At 38.4% G+C, this 18,420-nt stretch overlaps 1 protein-coding gene across 1 annotated transcript in view; it reads left to right on the top strand.

The window, feature by feature from the left end:
* The window catches only part of Znf804b (zinc finger protein 804B), a 615,302-nt gene that overhangs the window by 310,726 nt on the left and 286,156 nt on the right, over window positions 1-18,420 (top strand). The gene's annotated exons all lie outside the window — the stretch shown is intronic.

Below are 18,420 nucleotides of genomic sequence, written 5' to 3'. Positions count from 1 at the left end.
GTCTAGATAGGCTATTGGTAGAATTTTTAGGTTGTTATTTTCTCAGACATAAGGTAATATTGCCTGTAAAATCATTTTAGTCCCATTACATCTAATTTCATCCAGAAATTCATGAAGTCTGTGCATGACTGTTTTCTATCATCTTCCAAAGGCACCACGCTTTAAATTGTAGAAAAATTTCCGTGGAGAAGACAAGGAAGAGGCTGTACATTACCAATTTGCTTACATGTAGAGATTTTCCATTACTGCACCATGAGACTTCCTATAAGTTTCTTTCCTGGTGAGAATTGATTATTGTCTTATTGCCATGTAAGAAAGTCTGAGAGGGTACTGGAAGGAGAGACAGGAGAGGAAGTGCTGATATTGGGTTGTAAAGGGAATCATTAAATTATAAAAAAAAAAAAAAAGAAAGAAAGCCTGGTCAATTCCATATGCTCCTCCCTAAAACTCAAGTATCATCGTGGAAGCAGAGCAGAAAAATATTAAGAGCTATAAAGACAGGAGATGTGAAGTAAAATAGTTTTGCCTGAGACTGAGCCTGTTGCATACATAAATTCACAATGGTTATGTCTGCATGCAGGAGACCTGCATCAGAATAAACCATACAAAATCTCAGCATGAATGATAGTGGGAGTCATAAATTCCCACCTCTAACTTAAGACCTATCAGCCATTTGATGGATGCTGGAACAGGGAAAAATTTTTACATCCCTGCTCTGACAGGCAGCACACATTGGATTTAAAAGGAGAAAGATACCACAGTCAGATGGAAAGAGGGACCGGAAAGACTTCTGTGACAGCTCCTAACCCCCAACTCAACCTCCCCTCACACCAAAAAATTAGCAACCTAAACAAGAATCTATCAAAGAACTCTTCTAAAATGTAATTAGGAAGCTGAAGTGTAGCTCTCTACAGCTGAAGGCATGCACAGGGCAGGAGGAGATGGAGTCTATTCTATTTAAGGAGCAGGCCAGTGAAACTTTGACCACACTCTGGTGAATGTCTAGATAAAAGATATTAGACTTTCTTTGTTGTTGTTTTGGTTGCAGAGAGGTTACAAGGGCGGGTTAGGGTGAATATGGCAGTGAGTGTAATCTGGAATGTGATATGAAATTCCCAAAGAGTCAGTAAGAGTATTATGTGGAAAACAGATAAAATATAAATAAAATGAGGAAGAACAGAACGTAGGAAGGGAAAATAGTGTGAAAATAAGTAGGAATTTGAAGAAATTAAATTTGGGGAGGGCGAATTGATCAAAAACCATACACACATGCATAATTACTTTTTCACAAAGACTAAAATATTAACTTATAGGGACAGTGAGAAAGTTCTATGAGTAGATGTTCTTATGACCAACCTGAAGACCTACCTGAGTTTGAAACAAGAACCCACATGATATCTGACAGTATTGTTGAAGCTATGTTGTGCTTGCAAACAGGAGCCAATCATGGCTGTCCTCTGAGAAGCTCTACTAGCAGTTGATTGAGACAGATGCAGATACTCACCCAAGACAAACACTGGGGATGGACATTGGGGACCCCTATGGAAGACTTAGGGAAAAGATTGAAGGAGGTGAAGGAGATGGCAACCTCATAAAAGAACAACAATGTCAACTAAATTGGACTCCTTGGAGATCCCAGAGACAGAGTTACCAACCAAAGAGCATGCACTGCTGGAATAAGGTCTCTCACACATGAGTAGCTCGGGCCGGCCTTGTTTTAAAGATATAGTTACTATTTCAATCAAGTGTATTGGATTCAATAAATAAAATGTGTTAATGTTCTTATTCCACATCCAAAGCCTCTAGCTGTTAGTTTTCCAGAAGTCTATCCTCTTGTTCACTACTTAATTATAATTATAAATTATAGTACAAGTCACTGGTGTTTTGTTAAGGAATTTTTCCCCTATACCCATATGTTCAAGGCTCTTCCCCACTTTCTCCTCTATAAGTTTCAGTGTCTCTACTTTTATGTGGAGGTCCTTCATCCACTTTAGACTTGAGTTTTGTACAAGGGGATAAGAATGGATCAATTTGCATTCTTCTGCATGCTAATGGCCAGTTGAGCCAGCACCATTTGTTGAAAATGCTGTCTTTTTTCACACTGGATTGTTTTAGCTCCTTTGTAAAAGATCTGTTGTAGTGTTATAAAGAGAAGCATAGCCACAAAAGGTTTATCTTGCTGTGGCAACTATCTTATCCAGGTATTAGTCTGTAGGAAACACCCAAATTCAATACAACCCATGCTTTTCCAGGCATATGGAAGAGACATTTTCAAAGACTGCTTCTTCCCTACAACATGTTTCTTTGCACTGCATTTCAGAGCAGCACAGGAAAGCTATTAGAAACTCAGTTACCATGTTTGAAAATTATAATGTTTGGGCTTTAGCTTTATTCTTCTCTCCCAACAGTCAACATTCCCATGATACTGGCAACCAACCAGATGCTCCAGAGCTCCCAAGGACTAAACCACCAACCAAAGAGTACACATGGAGTGACCCATGGCTCCAGCTGCATAAGTAGCAGAGTATGGCCTTGTCAGGCATCAATGGAAGTGGAGACTCTTGGTCTTGTGAAGGCTCAGTGATCTAGTGTAGGGGAATGCTAAGGTGCTGAGGTGGAAGTGGGTAGGTGGGTGGTGGAGCACCCTTACACAAGCAGATGGGATGGAGGAAAGGGATCAGGGGTTTGTGGAGGGGATCCTGGGAAAGTGGGTTAACATTTATAAGGCAAATAAATAAAATAACTAATAAAAATGGAAAAAATAAGGAGACTCAAAAGACAATAAAGGGCAAATTCTGATCACACAAATAATTAAATCTAGCTTTCTCCATGTTTTGGCATACCATTTTTATAAAACTAAGCAGGACACACTTCTAGAGACTTTTGTGAATATATTTGGTTGTGCTTTCCATAATGCAAGCTGTCAGAGCACTATTTCAATGGATGAAAAGGTGGCATCACATTTGTCAAAACTATGGTGCTATTGTATTTTTCTCCTCATTGTACATATACCACCTAATTTAACTGACAGCTGGAGTCCTGCTGTTGAACCCAGTAGTGTTGTTTGTCATATTCTTCTGTGTCTTAGATGCTTTCCTTGCTGTGTTTACCTCCAGTAACTGGGAAGTCACACATAAAGACAATTTCATTCATCTTGAATAATAAAGTAGTGTAGGTACAATTATATTTGCTTTAAACGTCTATCTCAAAGGCAATTTTAAGAGTAATTAAAAAAAAAAACTTAACTGGGTATGGTGGTGCAGGCCTTCTATTCCACCATGGGACGGAGAGGCAGGTGGATCTTTGTGAGATTGGAGTCAGCATGATCTACATAGTGAATACCAGGAGTACCAGCTAAATAGTAAATCACTGTCTCAAATGTTAAAGGAAAGAAAGAAAGAAAGAGAAAAGAAAGAAAGAAAGAAAGAAAGAAAGAAAGAAAGAAAGAAAGAAAGAAAGAAAGAGGAAGGAAGGAAGGAAAGAAGAAAGAAAAAGAAAGAAAGAAAAACAGGCAAAGAAAGAAAGAAAGGCAAAGAAAGGAAAGCTAGATTACTTTTGAAGTTTTCAACTGGCATCAGTGTTCTGCATAAAGGTCATTGGTTTTAGCTGAAGTTATAACTCCTTTAAAAATTGTTTTTTGCTGTAGTTTTTGTTTTTGTTTTAAAAAGTACACCTTCACTGGTTCCTCCCACCACATCACCCACATACACTCACTGCAACATTGCATGTCTTAGTGACTCAGGAAAAGAATGAAGCCTGTGAACTGAACCTTTTGTGTTACAGGTAGTGATACGAGAATTGAAGGCAGAAATTGAACCTCTAACATAATTGGACATTGGCTGGCCTCTCTTAATAGCACTGTCACAGACAGAGAGAACACAGGTAATAGGTTCTGTCTATGTTGAAATGTTATTTGCCACTTATTGTCCAATTTCAGTGCTAAGATGTGGCTTTAACCTCTTTTTACCTTGTTCAGTTTCATTTTCACAACTAGAAGCTTGACTTAACTTAAAATGTGATTATTTTCCCAAAACTGACCTTTACTCACCTATTGTATGCAGCATTCTGAGACACAGCTTCTAGGAGACGTAGCTTTTCTTGATGGATAAGTCTTTCTTACCTGCATGAGTTTCTCCTTCATCCTCTGTGTTCTTTCTCTGGTATTCACCCTTCATTTCAGGAAACCAATTGCTGTTTTATGCATAATATTAATGTAAGAGTAAAACTTCATGCATTCTTTTTGGACAAATCAAATCAGATAACAATAGATTAACTATCTTATGACATTTGTTTCATAAATATTTGTTGAATTAGTGAATATATGGTCCATGGCACAGTGGCTTTTGTCTTTTATAGATTAGATTTCCAGAGAGATCTCCAAAGCATAACATTGTTAATGAAATTATGTGGTATAGAAAGGAAAAGAGCAGGAATCAGAAGGGACAAATATGACATCATTCATTGAATTATTGTTCTTATAGAAACAAAGCTGATAGAAAGTTACATATATGGTGATAGATAGATTTTATATATATATATATATATATATATATATATATATATATACATATATACACACACATATATATAATGTGTATATATACATACATACATATACATATATATGTATATTTATTATGTATGTGTATATGTGTGTATGTATATGTGTGCTACATATAGATAAATGATTGACATATAAGATATATATAATTTACAACATAGACTTACTTACACAGGTTGGAATGGAGTTGTCAACACTATCTACTGAACTGGAGAAACTCAAATTCTCTTATCTCCTCATCTTACAAAGCTGCATGCTGTATATGTAATGCAGTGGTAGAATTAATGTTATGTGCTGTTGGATAAGGTGAACTTGGGACCCCAGGGTTTCTCTCCCCTGTGAGGCAGAATGAAGACAGAAGTAGTCAAGGATGGAACCAGTAAAACTGGGTCAAAGGCATTTTCTGTGGTTACTTGGCTATATGGGAAATGTTGCTTTGCTGCAAGCATTAAATATTGAATAGAGCAAGAGGTGTTTGGAAGTAAAATCAATAAAATAGTAGAATGAAATGGAAGAAAATCGTGTGTGTGTTCCTGTAACTTATGATGCAATAGTAGAAGAAGATACAAGATCAGAAAAAGTGCTGATTGATATGACTTACTAGCCCAGTAATGCAGAAAAAAAAAATCTCTCTTATTTCCAAGCCCAGAATCTTTAGCATGGGACATGTTTGTTAGAAATCCAAAGTAGATGATATAGCCTGTGTAGAAAGAAAAAATTCACACTGACCAACTTTTTGAGAAACAGATAACAAAATATATTTTAAAAAATAATATTGACAAAGTTACCAAATGTCAAAATGAGGTTTAATCTGATGAGGTATATTTTCTATTTCTCAGTGTTGTGATAAAATACTTGAAAGCTAAGTAAAAGGAGAAATGGTTCACTTTAGGTCATGATCTGAAGATAAATAGTACATCATAGCAAGAAAGTCATACAAGAAGAATTTTGAGGTGACAGATCATGTTACATCTACTTAGATACAATTTCTAGAAAATATTTATGATATGATCAGTGAAGATATGCATCTATCTCAGCTTCAGCTATACTTTGTTACAGAGATTTTGATTGAAGGTATATTTGATTTGGGATTGATGAGACACCTGTGTGTATTTTATAATCATAGTAGTATATGTTTGCATGGTTTCTTGACAACTGGCATGGGGATATAGACAATTTGTAGTTCTGATTTTGTACTAATATAGTTAATATTGCATGTAGATAATGATAAGAAGGTGTAATAGACTTTTTTGTTAATATAGAGAATTTTTAAAGACACGATAAAAGACAATATTCTACATTAATCCATTTAGCCAGGGCCAATCCAAAGCAAAGCTCTAACTTTTTTCTACTCTATGAATGTTGAGTGCTAAAGAAGTTTCAAAATAAAGTCACATAAGCATCAGAGGTTGGTTCCCATGGCTTAAAGGAAAGAGACCATTTATATAATATATAATGGCACTAGGAAAAACAGTGCCAGTGTAAAAAGTACAGAAGGTTATCAAGAGTTCTAGCTCAGATCAGCAATGAAAATTCTTATGCCAAATAATGTATTTTCAAACACTGTGAAAGAAGATGAAATCTAGGACTTTAATATCTAGGGAGGAAATGGCAATGCCTCCATTCAAAGCTGCAAAATTATATTAAGTCCTTTGTTAAGGGTTAATATAGCTTGTGGCCTAAAGTGAAGCCAGTATTTATTTACCTTTCAAATCCTAGGGACCATGGGAGTCATAGTTAATAGTGTCTGTTTGTGCTCGCTCTTGAGACTGACTACTCAAAAGATATTCCTTTTAAAATATTGCTACTTATGAACAGTTCACCCAAGCTGCCAAGTCCAGTGTGCAATATGATTAACACTGCATTCATGTTTGCTAAGAAGATACTCATTTTATAACCCATAGTTCTAGGCTCAGTACTGTATTTCAAGACTCTCCAAAAAACCGGATTTTGAAGGCTATCTTGATCATCTCTAATAGATCCTTATGGTGAATCTAGACTAGTTTTCAGGTGGGATGAGAACTATTTAGACATGTGACTTCAATATGCTTTTAAGTTCCTAAAATCTTATTATCTGTCTCTAGTGGATGAGTTTATGTTCCTATGGTTGAGTAAAGAAAGTTGAAGCTTACTCCCGGCAAAGATATGAACATTTGTGAAATAACAAGAAAATAATTCGAATAGTGTAAAAGTTTAGCTGGTGAACAAGTAGCAAAGCTTGAGACGACTGACTTTAATTTTAAGACCACTTAACTGTGGTGAAAAAAATTTGAAAAAGCATTGCATGCTGCAAAGAAATTTTTCATGAAAAGAAGTCAGTGTGTGACTTGGATTTTATCTCACTTTAAGAAATTGTCGAGTTAGGGAAGCAGAAACCGGCCTGAGTAGGACCACAGGCCTCATCCGGCTGGATCAGCGCCAGGGTAGCAGGAGCGCAGGGTTGCCTGACACCCGCCAGCTACCCACGACCCCCGCCTCAGGATTTTGGGACTGCTGGTGAGTGGAACACAGCTTCTGCTCCAATCCAATTGCGCGGGACCTGAGACTGCATTAGTTAGGGAAGCAGAAAACCAGCCTGAGTAGGACCACAGGCCTCATCCCGCTGGATCAGCGCCGGGGTAGCGGGAGTGCAGGGTTGCCTGACACCCGCCAGCTACCCACGACCCCCTCCGCAGGATTTTGGGACTGCTGGTGAGTGGAACACAGCTTCTGCTCCAGTCCAATCACGCGGGACCTGAGACTGCTCTGGTTGGGGAGAGAGAAATCCGGCCTACATAGGGCCACAACCCTCTTCCGGTCAGAAAAGCACCTGGGCAGCTGGGGCGCAGGGTCTGCTGACACTCGCCAGCTGCCCACAACACCCGCCACAGATCTTAAGACTTCTGGTGAGTGGAGCACAGCTTCTGCTCCAATCCAATTGCGCGGGACCTGAGACTGCATTAGTTAGGGAAGCAGAAAACCCGGCCTGAGTAGGACCACAGGCCTCATCCGGCCGGATCAGCGCCAGGGTAGCGGGAGCACAGGGTTGCCTGACACCCGCCAGCTACCCACGACCCCCGCCGCAGGATTTTGGGACTGCTGGTAAGTGGAACACAGCTTCTGCTCCAGTCCAATCACGCAGGACCTGAGACTGCTCTGGTTGGGGAGAGAGAAATCCGGCCTACATAGGGCCACAACCCTCTTCCGGTCAGAAAAGCACCGGAGCAGCTGGGGCGCAGGGTCGGCTGACACTCACCAGCTACCCACAACACCCACCACAGGATCTTAAGACTTCTGGAGAGTGGAACACAGCTTCTGCTCCAATCCAATTGCACGCGGGACCAGAGACTGCATTAGTTAGGGAAGCAGAAAAACGGCCTGAGTAGGACCACAGGCCTCTTCCGGCTGGACCAGCACCGGGGTACCGTCAGCTACCCACGACCCCCGCCGCAGGATTTAGAGACTGCTGGTGAGTGGAACACAGCTTCTGCTCCAATCTTTAAATAGTGACAACAATAACAACTAACCCCAGAGATTACCAGATGGCGAAAGGTAAACGTAATAATCTTACTAACAGAAACCAAGACCACTCACCATCATCAGAACCCAGCACCCCCACTTCGCCCAGTCCAGGGCACCCCAACACACCGGAAAAGCTAGACACGGATTTAAAAGCATATCTCCTGATGATGATAGAGGACTTCAAGAAGGACTTTAATAACACACTTAAAGAAATGCAGGAGAACACTGCTAAAAAGGCAGAAGACAATAAAGAGGAAGCACAAAAATCCCTTAAAGAATTGCAGGAGAACACTGCTAAAGAGTTACAAATCCTTAAAGAAAAACATGATAACATAATCAAACAGGTAGAAGTCCTTACAGAAAAACAGGAAAACACATCCAAACAGATGATGGAAATGAACAAAACCATACTAGACCTAAAAAGGGAAGTAGACACAATAAAGAAAACCCAAAATGAGGCAACACTGGAGATAGAAACCCTAGGAAAGAAATCTGGAACCATAGATACGAGCATCAGCAACAGAATACAAGAGATGGAAGAGAGAATCTCAGGTGCAGAAGATTCCATAGAGAACATCGGCACAACAATCAAGGAAAATGTAAAATGCAAAAAGATCCTAACTCAAAACATCCAAGAAATACAGGATATAATGAGAAGACCAAACCTACGGATAATAGGAGTGGATGAGAATGAAGATTTTCAACTCAAAGGACCAGCAAACATCTTCAACAAAATTATAGAAGAAAACTTCCCAAATCTAAAGAAAGAGATGCCCATGAACATACAAGAAGCCTACAGAACTCCAAATAGGCTGGACCAGAAAAGAAATACCTCCCGACACATAATAATCAGAGCAACAAATGCTCTAAATAAAGATAGAATACTAAAAGCAGTAAGAGAAAAAGGCCAAGTAACATATAAAGGCAAGCCTATCAGAATTACACCAGACTTTTCACCAGAGACTATGAAAGCCAGAAGATCCTGGACAGATGTTATACAGACACTAAAAGAACACAAATTCCAGCCCAGGCTACTATACCCAGCCAAACTCTCAATTAACATAGATGGAGAAACCAAAGTATTCCACGACAAAACCAAATTCACACATTATCTCTCCACAAATCCAGCCCTTCAAAGGATAATAACAGAAAAAACCAATACAAGGACAGGAACCACGCCCTAGAAACAACAAGAAGGTAATCCCTCAACAAACCTAAAAGAAGACAGCCACAAGAACAAAATGCCAACTTTAACATCAAAAATAACAGGAAACAACAATTACTTTTCCTTAATATCTCTTAATATCAATGGACTCAACTCCCCAATAAAAAGACATAGACTAACAAACTGGCTACACAAACAAGACCCAACATTTTGCTGCTTACAGGAAACTCATCTCAGAGAAAAGGATAGACACTACCTCAGAATGAAAGGCTGGAAAACAATTTTCCAAGCAAATGGCATGAAGAAACAAGCTGGAGTAGCCATTCTAATATCTGATAAGATTGACTTCCAACCCAAAGTCATTAAAAAAGACAGGGAGGGACACTTCATACTCATCAAAGGTAAAATCCTCCAAGAGGAACTATCAATCCTGAATATCTATGCTCCAAATACAAAGGCAGCCACATTCATTAAAGAAACTTTAGTAAAGCTCAAAGCACACATTGCACCTCATACAATAATAGTGGGAGACTTCAACACACCACTTTCACCAATGGACAGATCATGGAAACAGAAACTAAACAGGGACACAGTGAAACTAAGAGAAATTATGAATCAAATGGATCTGGCAGATATCTACAGAACATTCTATCCTAAAACAAAAGGATATACCTTCTTCTCAGCACCTCATGGTACCTTCTCCAAAATTGACCACATAATTGGTCACAAAACAGGCCTCAACAGATATAAAAATATTGAAATTGTCCCATGCATCCTATCAGATCACCATGGACTAAGGCTGATCTTCAATAACAAAATAAATAATAGAAAGCCAACCTTCACGTGGAAACTGAACAACACTCTTCTCAATGATACCTTGGTCAAGGAAGGAATAAAGAAAGAAATTAAGGACTTTTTAGAGTTCAATGAAAATGAAGCCACAACATACCCAAACTTATGGGACGCAATGAAAGCATTTCTCAGAGGAAAACTCATAGCTCTGAGTGCCTCCAAAAGGAAACTAGAGAGAGCACACATTAGCAGCTTGACAACACACCTAAAAGCACTAGAACAAAAGGAAGCAAATTCACCCAAGAGGAGTAGACGGCAGGAAATAATCAAACTCAGGGGTGAAATCAACCAAGTGGAAACAAGAAAAACTATTCAAAGAATCAACCAATCAAGGAGCTGGTTCTTTGAGAAAATCAACAAGATAGATAAACCCTTAGCCAGACTCACTAGAGGGCACAGGGAAAGCATCCTAATTAACAAAATCAGAAATGAAAAAGGAGACATAACAACAGATCCTGAAGACATCCAAAACACCATCAGATCCTTCTACCAAAGGCTATACTCAACAAAACTGGAGAACCTGGATGAAATGGAGAAGTTCCTAGACAGATACCAGGTACCAAAGTTGAATCAAGATCAGGTTAATGATCTAAACAGCCCTATATCCCCCAAAGAAATAGAAGCAGTCATTAATAGTCTCCCAACTAAAAAAAGCCCAGGACCAGATGGGTTTAGTGCAGAGTTCTATCAGACCTTCAAAGAAGATCTAATCCCAGTTCTTCACAAACTATTCCACAAAATAGAAACAGAAGGTACTCTACCCAACTCATTCTATGAAGCCACAATTACTCTGATACCTAAACCACAAAAAGACCCAACAAAGATAGAAAACTTCAGACCAATATCCCTTATGAATATTGATGCAAAAATCCTCAATAAAGTTCTTGCTAACCGAATCCAAGAACACATCAAAACAATCATCCATCCTGACCAAGTAGGTTTCATCCCAGGGATGCAGGGATGGTTCAATATACGGAAATCCATCAACGTAATCCAGTATATAAACAAACTCAAAGACAAAAACCACATGGTCATCTCCTTAGATGCGGAAAAAGCATTTGACAAGATCCAACACCCATTCATGATAAAAGTCTTGGAAAGATCAGGAATTCAAGGCCCATACCTAAACATGATAAAAGCAATCTACAGCAAACCAGTAGCCAACATCAAAGTAAATGGTGAGAAGCTTGAAGCAATCCCTCTAAAATCAGGGACTAGACAAGGCTGTCCACTTTCTCCATACCTATTCAACATTGTACTTGAAGTCCTAGCCAGAGCAATTCGACAACAAAAGGAGATCAAAGGGATACAAATTGGAAAAGATGAAGTCAAAATATCACTTTTTGCAGATGATATGATAGTATATATAAGGGACCCTAAAAATTCCACCAGAGAACTCCTAAGCCTGATAAACAGCTTCGGTGAAGTAGCTGGATATAAAATTAACTCAAACAAATCAATGGCCTTTCTCTACACAAAGAATAAACAGGCTGAGAAAGAAATTAGGGAAACAACACCCTTCTCAATAGTCACAAATAATATAAAATATCTTGGCGTGACTCTAACTAAGGAAGTGAAAGATCTGTATAATAAAAACTTCAAGTCTCTGAAGAAAGAAATTATAGAAGATCTCAGAAGATGGAAAGATCTCCCATGCTCATGGATTGGCAGGATCAACATTGTAAAAATGGCTATCTTGCCAAAAGCAATCTACAGATTCAATGCAATCCCCATCAAAATTCCAAATCAATTCTTCAACGAATTAGAAAGTGCAATCTGCAAATTCATCTGGAATAACAAAAAACCTAGGATAGCAAAAACTCTTCTCAAGGATAAAAGAACCTCTGGTGGAATCACCATGCCGGACCTAAAGCTCTACTACAGAGCAATTGTGATAAAAACTGCATGGTACTGGTATAGTGACAGACAAATAGACCAATGGAATAGAATTGAAGACCCAGAAATGAACCCACACACCTATGGTCACTTGATCTTCGACAAGGGAGCTAAAAACATCCAGTGGAAGAAAGACAGCATTTTCAACAAATGGTGCTGGCACAACTGGTTGTTAACATGTAGAAGAATGCGAATTGATCCATTCCTATCTCCTTGTACTAAGGTCAAGTCTAAGTGGATCAAGGAACTTCACATAAAACCAGAGACACTGAAACTTATAGAGGAGAAAGTGGGGAAAAGCCTTGAAGATATGGGCACAGGGGAAAAATTCCTGAATAGAACAGTAATGGCTTGTGCTGTAAGATCGAGAATTGACAAGTGGGACCTCATGAAACTACAAAGCTTCTGCAAGGCTAAAGACACCATCAATAAGACAAAAAAACCACCAACAGATTGGGAAAGGATCTTCACCTATCCTAAATCAGATAAGGGACTAATATCCAATATATATAAAGAACTCAAGAAGGTGGACTCCAGAAAGTCAAATAACCCCATTAAAAAATGGGGCTCAGAACTGAACAAAGAATTCTCACCTGAGGAATACCGAATGGCAGAGAAACACCTGAAAAAATGTTCAACATCCTTAATCATCAGGGAAATGCAAATCAAAACAACCCTGAGATTCCACCTCACACCAGTCAGAATGGCTAAGATCAAAAATTCAGGTGACAGCAGATGCTGGCGAAGATGTGGAGAAAGAGGAACACTCCTCCATTGTTGGTGGGATTGCAAGCTTGTACAACCACTCTGGAAATCAGTCTGGCGGTTCCTCAGAAAATTGGACATAGTACTACCGGAGGATCCAGCAATACCTCTCCTGGGCATATATCCAGAAGATGTCCCAACCGGTAAAAAGGACACATGCTCCACTATGTTCATAGCAGCCCTATTTATAATAGCCAGAAGCTGGAAAGAACCCAGATGTCCCTCAACAGAGGAATGGATACAGAAATTATGGTACATTTACACAATGGAGTACTACTCAGCTATTAAAAAGAATGAATTTATGAAATTCCTAGCCAAATGGATGGACCTGGAGGGCATCATCTTGAGTGAAGTAACACAATCACAAAAGAACTCACACAATATGTATTCATTGATAAGTGGATATTAGCCCAAAACTTAGGATACCCAAGATATAAGATACAATTTGATAAACGCATGAAACTCAAGAAGAATGAAGACCAAAGTGTGGACACTGTGCACCTTCTTAGAATTGGGAACAAAACACCCAGGGAAGGAGTTACAGAGACAAAATTCGTAGCTGTGATGAAAGGATGGACCATTTAGAGACTGCTGTATCCAGGGATCTGTCCCATAATCAGCTTCTAAACGCTGACACCATTGCATACACTAGCAAGATCTTGCTGAAAGGACCCAAATATAGCTGTCTCTTGTGAGACGATGCTGGGGCCTAGCAAACACAGGAGTGGATGTTCACAGTCAGCTATTGGATGTATCACAGGGCTCCCAATGGAGAAGCTAGAGAAAGTACCCAAGGAGCTAAAGGGATCTGCAACCCTATTGTTGGAACAACATGATGTACTAACCAGAACCCTGGAGCTCTTGTCTCTAGCTGCATATGTATCGAAAGATGGCCTAGTCGGCCATCAATGGAAAGAGAGGCCCATTGGACTTGCAAACTTTATATGCCCCAATATAGGGGAATGCCAGGGCCAAAAGAATGGGAATGGGTGGGTAGGGAAGTGGGGGGCGCTATGGGGGACTTTTGGGATAGTATTGGAAATGTAATTGAGGAAAATATGTAATAAAAATATTAAAAAAAAATAAAAAAAAAATAAAAAAAAATAAAAAATTCAGAAACTATAAAAAAAAAAAAAAAGAAAAAAGAAATTGTCATACCCACCAAAGATTGAACAGCTGCCATCTTGACCAGTCAGCAACTATCTACCCCAAAACAGGGATTTCTACTATCAAAATGCTGATAAATTCTTAAATATCATATAATTGTTGATATTTTTGACAGTAATTTATTTTAAAATTGAGGCATGTTCATTGATTCTAGATTTAATGCTTTTTTAAAGATAACTCTGCAATATAACACGAAGATTAGTTTTAGACCTCAATGTGTTTGCGGGAAATAACAATAATATGACTTACTTCATTGCAATTTTGCTTTATTAACAGTGTTCTGGAACACATCAGCAGTATCACTGAGTTATGCTTGTGTAACTGACATTAAATATTCGTTATTGTTGCTTAAGTTACCCTTACGTTTTCCCAATTCTTGCCTTCTTCAAATGACTTAATACATTCTCAATGGACGATAGAAAAATATACTAGAACAATAAAAAATACTGCACTGTCTATATATTCCACGGCTCTAAGGTATATTCAATCTGTCTGGAATCTTAAAATTTGGGGTGCAATATTCTTATATATGCATATTGAACAAGACTTAGAGCTTGTATTTTTGGCAGAAGAGGATGACCAGAAGTTTCCTTTCTACATTTCCCGAGGATTAGGGATGCAGTATTGACTCTCAGTGGGGTTGGGGCTAGTTATGACTTTAGTGGGAATTCAGCCTTCCAGTGCCCTCATTCCTTCAATATCTTCAAAACATTATCAGAAATATAAAAAGTATTGAATATTATTAAATTAAAAATTATCATCAGATCAAGGAATTGAAACTCAAACAAAAACAAAAACTATTTGAAATTACATTTTAGGACACATCTACAAAAAAAAAACAGCAAAATCTTGGGATTTCAGTGTAGTCCACAGTTTATATTCAAATGTGCTCTATTAACAGAGTTAGCATCTCCATGCAGACAGAAGGAAACAGGGGTCTTGGAAATACATTGTGGTTGAGCTTCCAATGGAATAGTAATAAAAAATGGTAAGCTTTCATAAGAGATATGTGGATTACAATAAGAGATTCTACAATATTGATGAAGGAGAAGCATGAAGGAAAGGGGTTTATGGGTTGTTCAAATGTGGAAATGCTTGGAATCCATAAGATATAAAATCATTTTTAAAAAAGATATATTCTTAAATTTAAATTTATTTTTGAGAACTTTCTATATAATTAATGCATGAACATGAATCTTCCATCTACCCTCATCATTCAAATCCCTTGTGTCCTCCCTCTTCTTTTCCAATCCATGACTACCACTTTAATTATTGTTACCTACATACTTCACACAGGCACACACAGCTGTAGTACATATATAATTCTTAACTGTCTTAATGATATTTTAAATTAAAGTAACTTGTTTTCTGTACATTTACTGGATATTTTTAAGAGATATTTTTATTAAATTATTTTATTTATTTACATTACTAATTTTGCCCTTCTTCCCACCCCCACTCCCAGCGTTCTTCACCCTATCCCCATTCCCTTCGACTCTTAGAGGTTTCTCCCCTCACTACCCACCCCCCACATATCTCACTCACCCCCAGCATCACCATTCTCCGAGGCATCAAGTCTCTACAAGTTTAGCCATATCTTTTCTCACTAAGGCCAGAAAAGGCAGTTCTCTGCTGCATGTGCTGAGAGCCACGGGCAAGCTCATGTGTGTTCTTCAGTTGGGGACTTAGTCTCTGGAACCTCTCAAAGGGTTTGGGTTGGTCGACACTGTAGTTCTTTCTAAGGGGTTGCAATCCCCTTCTGCTCTTTCAATCCTCCCTCTATCTCTTACATAGTGGTGTCTCAGACCCCAGTCCAATGATTGGCTGTAATTATCAGCATCTGTCTCACTCACATGCTGGAGGAACTTCTTAGAGGACAGCAATGCTAGGCTCCTGTCTGCAAGCACAAGATGGCATCAGTAATAGTGTCAGGGTTTGGTGTCTGCCCATGAGGTGGATCCCAAGTTGGGCAAGTCACTGGATGCCATTTCCTTCTGTCTCTGCTCCATTTTTGTCCCTGAATTTCCTTTAAGTATTAGGAACAATTCTAGAACAAAGTTTTGCGAACGGGTGAGAGGCTTCCTCCCTCCACTGGGGTGCCTATCTATCTTCTGGAGGTGGTCTTTTCAGGTTCCATCTCCTCACTGTTGGACATTTTTGCTAATATTACCCCAGTGAGTCCTGGGAAACTTTAATATCCTAGGTCTCAGAAACTTTGTAGAGGTGTCCCCAGGCCCTCAACTCCAGAAGCTGCATATTTCCATTCATTCTCTTGGCTCTCTGGAATTCTCTTCTTTATCTCCCCTCACTTGGTCCTGCCCTCATTTTTTTCCCTCTCCCCCCTTCCACCCAGGTCCTTCCCTCTGCCTCCCATGATTTTTATGTTCCCCCATCTAAGTAAGATGGAAGCATCCTCACTGGGGCCTTACTTCTTGTTAAATTACATACAGTTTGTGAATTATATCATTGGTAATTTGTAAATTTTGGCTAATATCCCCTTATCAGTGAGTATATGCATGTCCTGTTGGGTCTGGGTTACCTCACTCAGGATAATATTTTCTAGTTCTATGCATTTGCCTACAAATTCTTGATGTCATTGTTTTTAATAGCTGAATAGCATTCCATTGTGTAAATGAACCACATTTTCTGTATTCATTTCTCAGTTGAGGGACAGCTGTTTTTGTTTTCAACTTCTGGCAATTATGACAAAAGCTGCTATAAACATAGTGGAACACATGTCCTTGTGGAATGGTAGAATATCTTTTGGGTATATGCCCAGGAGTATATAGCTGCTTTTTGGGTAGAATTATTTCCAATTTTCTGAGGAACTGTCATACTGACTTCCAGAGCGGTTGTACCAGTTTGCAATTCCACCAGAAATGGAGGAGTGTTCCTCTTTCTGCACATCTTTGCCAGCCTGGGCTGTCATTTGAGATTTTTATCTTAGGCATTTATTGGTGTAACGTGGAATCTTAGGGTTGTTTTTGATTTCCATTTCCCTGATGACTAAGGATGTTGACCATTTTTTTAAGTGCTTCTCAGCCATCAAGATTCTTTATTGAGAATTCTGTTCACCTCCGTACCTCGTTTTAAAATAGGATTATTTCTTTTGTTGGAGTTTAACTTCTTGAGTACTTTATCTTTTTTGACTAGTAAACTAGTAACCATCTATCAGATGTGGGGTTACTGAAGATTGTTTTACAATCTGTAAATTGTTGTTTTGTCAAATTGGCAGTGTCCTTGGTCTTACAGAAGCTTTTCAATTTCATGAGGTAGCAATTATCATTTTTTGATCTTAGAGCCATTGGTGTTCTGTTCAGGAAATTTCCCCTGTACCAGTGCACCCAAGGCTCTTTTCCACTTCCTCTTCTATTAGATTCAGCTTGTCTGGTTTTATGTTGAAAGCTTTAAGCCACTTGGACTTGAGAAAGGTGATAGGTATGGATGAATTTGGATTCTTCTACAAGCAGACCTCAAATTTGACTGGCACAATTTGTTGATGATGCTTTCTTATTTCCACTATATGGTTTTAGCTTCTTTCTCAAAGGTCAATAGATCACAAGTCTTCAATTCTCTTCCATTGTTTGACCTGTCTCTCTCTGTACCAGTACTACTCAATTATTATTACTATTGTTCTGTAGTATGGCTTGAGATTAGGGATGGAGATTCTCCAAGTAGTTTTTTTTTTTTCTTATTGTTGAGAAATGTTTTTGCTATACTGGATTTTTTTATTTTTTCCTTATGAAGTTGAGAATTGCTCTTTCTATATCTGTGAAGTATTATGTTGCAAGTTTTATAGGAACTATGTAGATTGCTTTTGGTAAGATGGCCATTTTTACTATGTCAGTCCTACAAATCTATGAGCATGTAATATGGGAGATGTTTCCATCTTCTAAGGTTTTCTTCAATTTCTTTCTTCAGAAACTTGAAGTTCTTGTCACAGAAATCTTTCACTTATTTGCTTAGAGTTACACCAAGATATTTTATATTATTTGTGGCCATTGTGAAGGGTGTTGTTTCCCTAATATCTTTTTTTGCCCATTTATTATTTGTATAAAGGAAGGCTACAGATTTGTTTGAGTTAATTTTATATCCTGCCAGATTGCTGACCTTGTTTATCAGCTATTCTCTGGTAGAAGGTTTTGGGTTGCTTTTATATATATATATATATATATATATATATACTATCATATCATCTAAATAGTAGTACTTTGACTTCTTCCTTTCAAAAGTGTATCCTTCTATCTCCTTTTGTTGTCTGATTGCTCTAGCTGGAAGTTCAAGAACTATATTCAGTAGATATATAGAGAGAGTAGGCATCCTTTTCTTGTCTCTTTCTTTTCTTGTCTCATTTTTTGTCTCTTTCATCTTTTCAAGTTTCTCTCCATTTAAATTGATGTTGGCCACTGTTTTGCTGTATATTAAATTTATTATGTTTAGGTATTTGTCATGAATGCCTGATCTCTCCAAGACTTTTAACATGAATGTGTGTTGTATTTTGCCAAAGACTTGA

Source organism: Mus caroli, unplaced genomic scaffold, assembly GCF_978045245.1.
Source record: "Mus caroli unplaced genomic scaffold, Mus_caroli_1 scaffold_4, whole genome shotgun sequence".
In the NCBI taxonomy this organism is placed as follows: domain Eukaryota; kingdom Metazoa; phylum Chordata; class Mammalia; order Rodentia; family Muridae; genus Mus; species Mus caroli.
The sequence above is the reverse complement of the archived record's forward strand: the minus strand, read 5'-3'. Positions and strand labels throughout refer to the sequence as shown.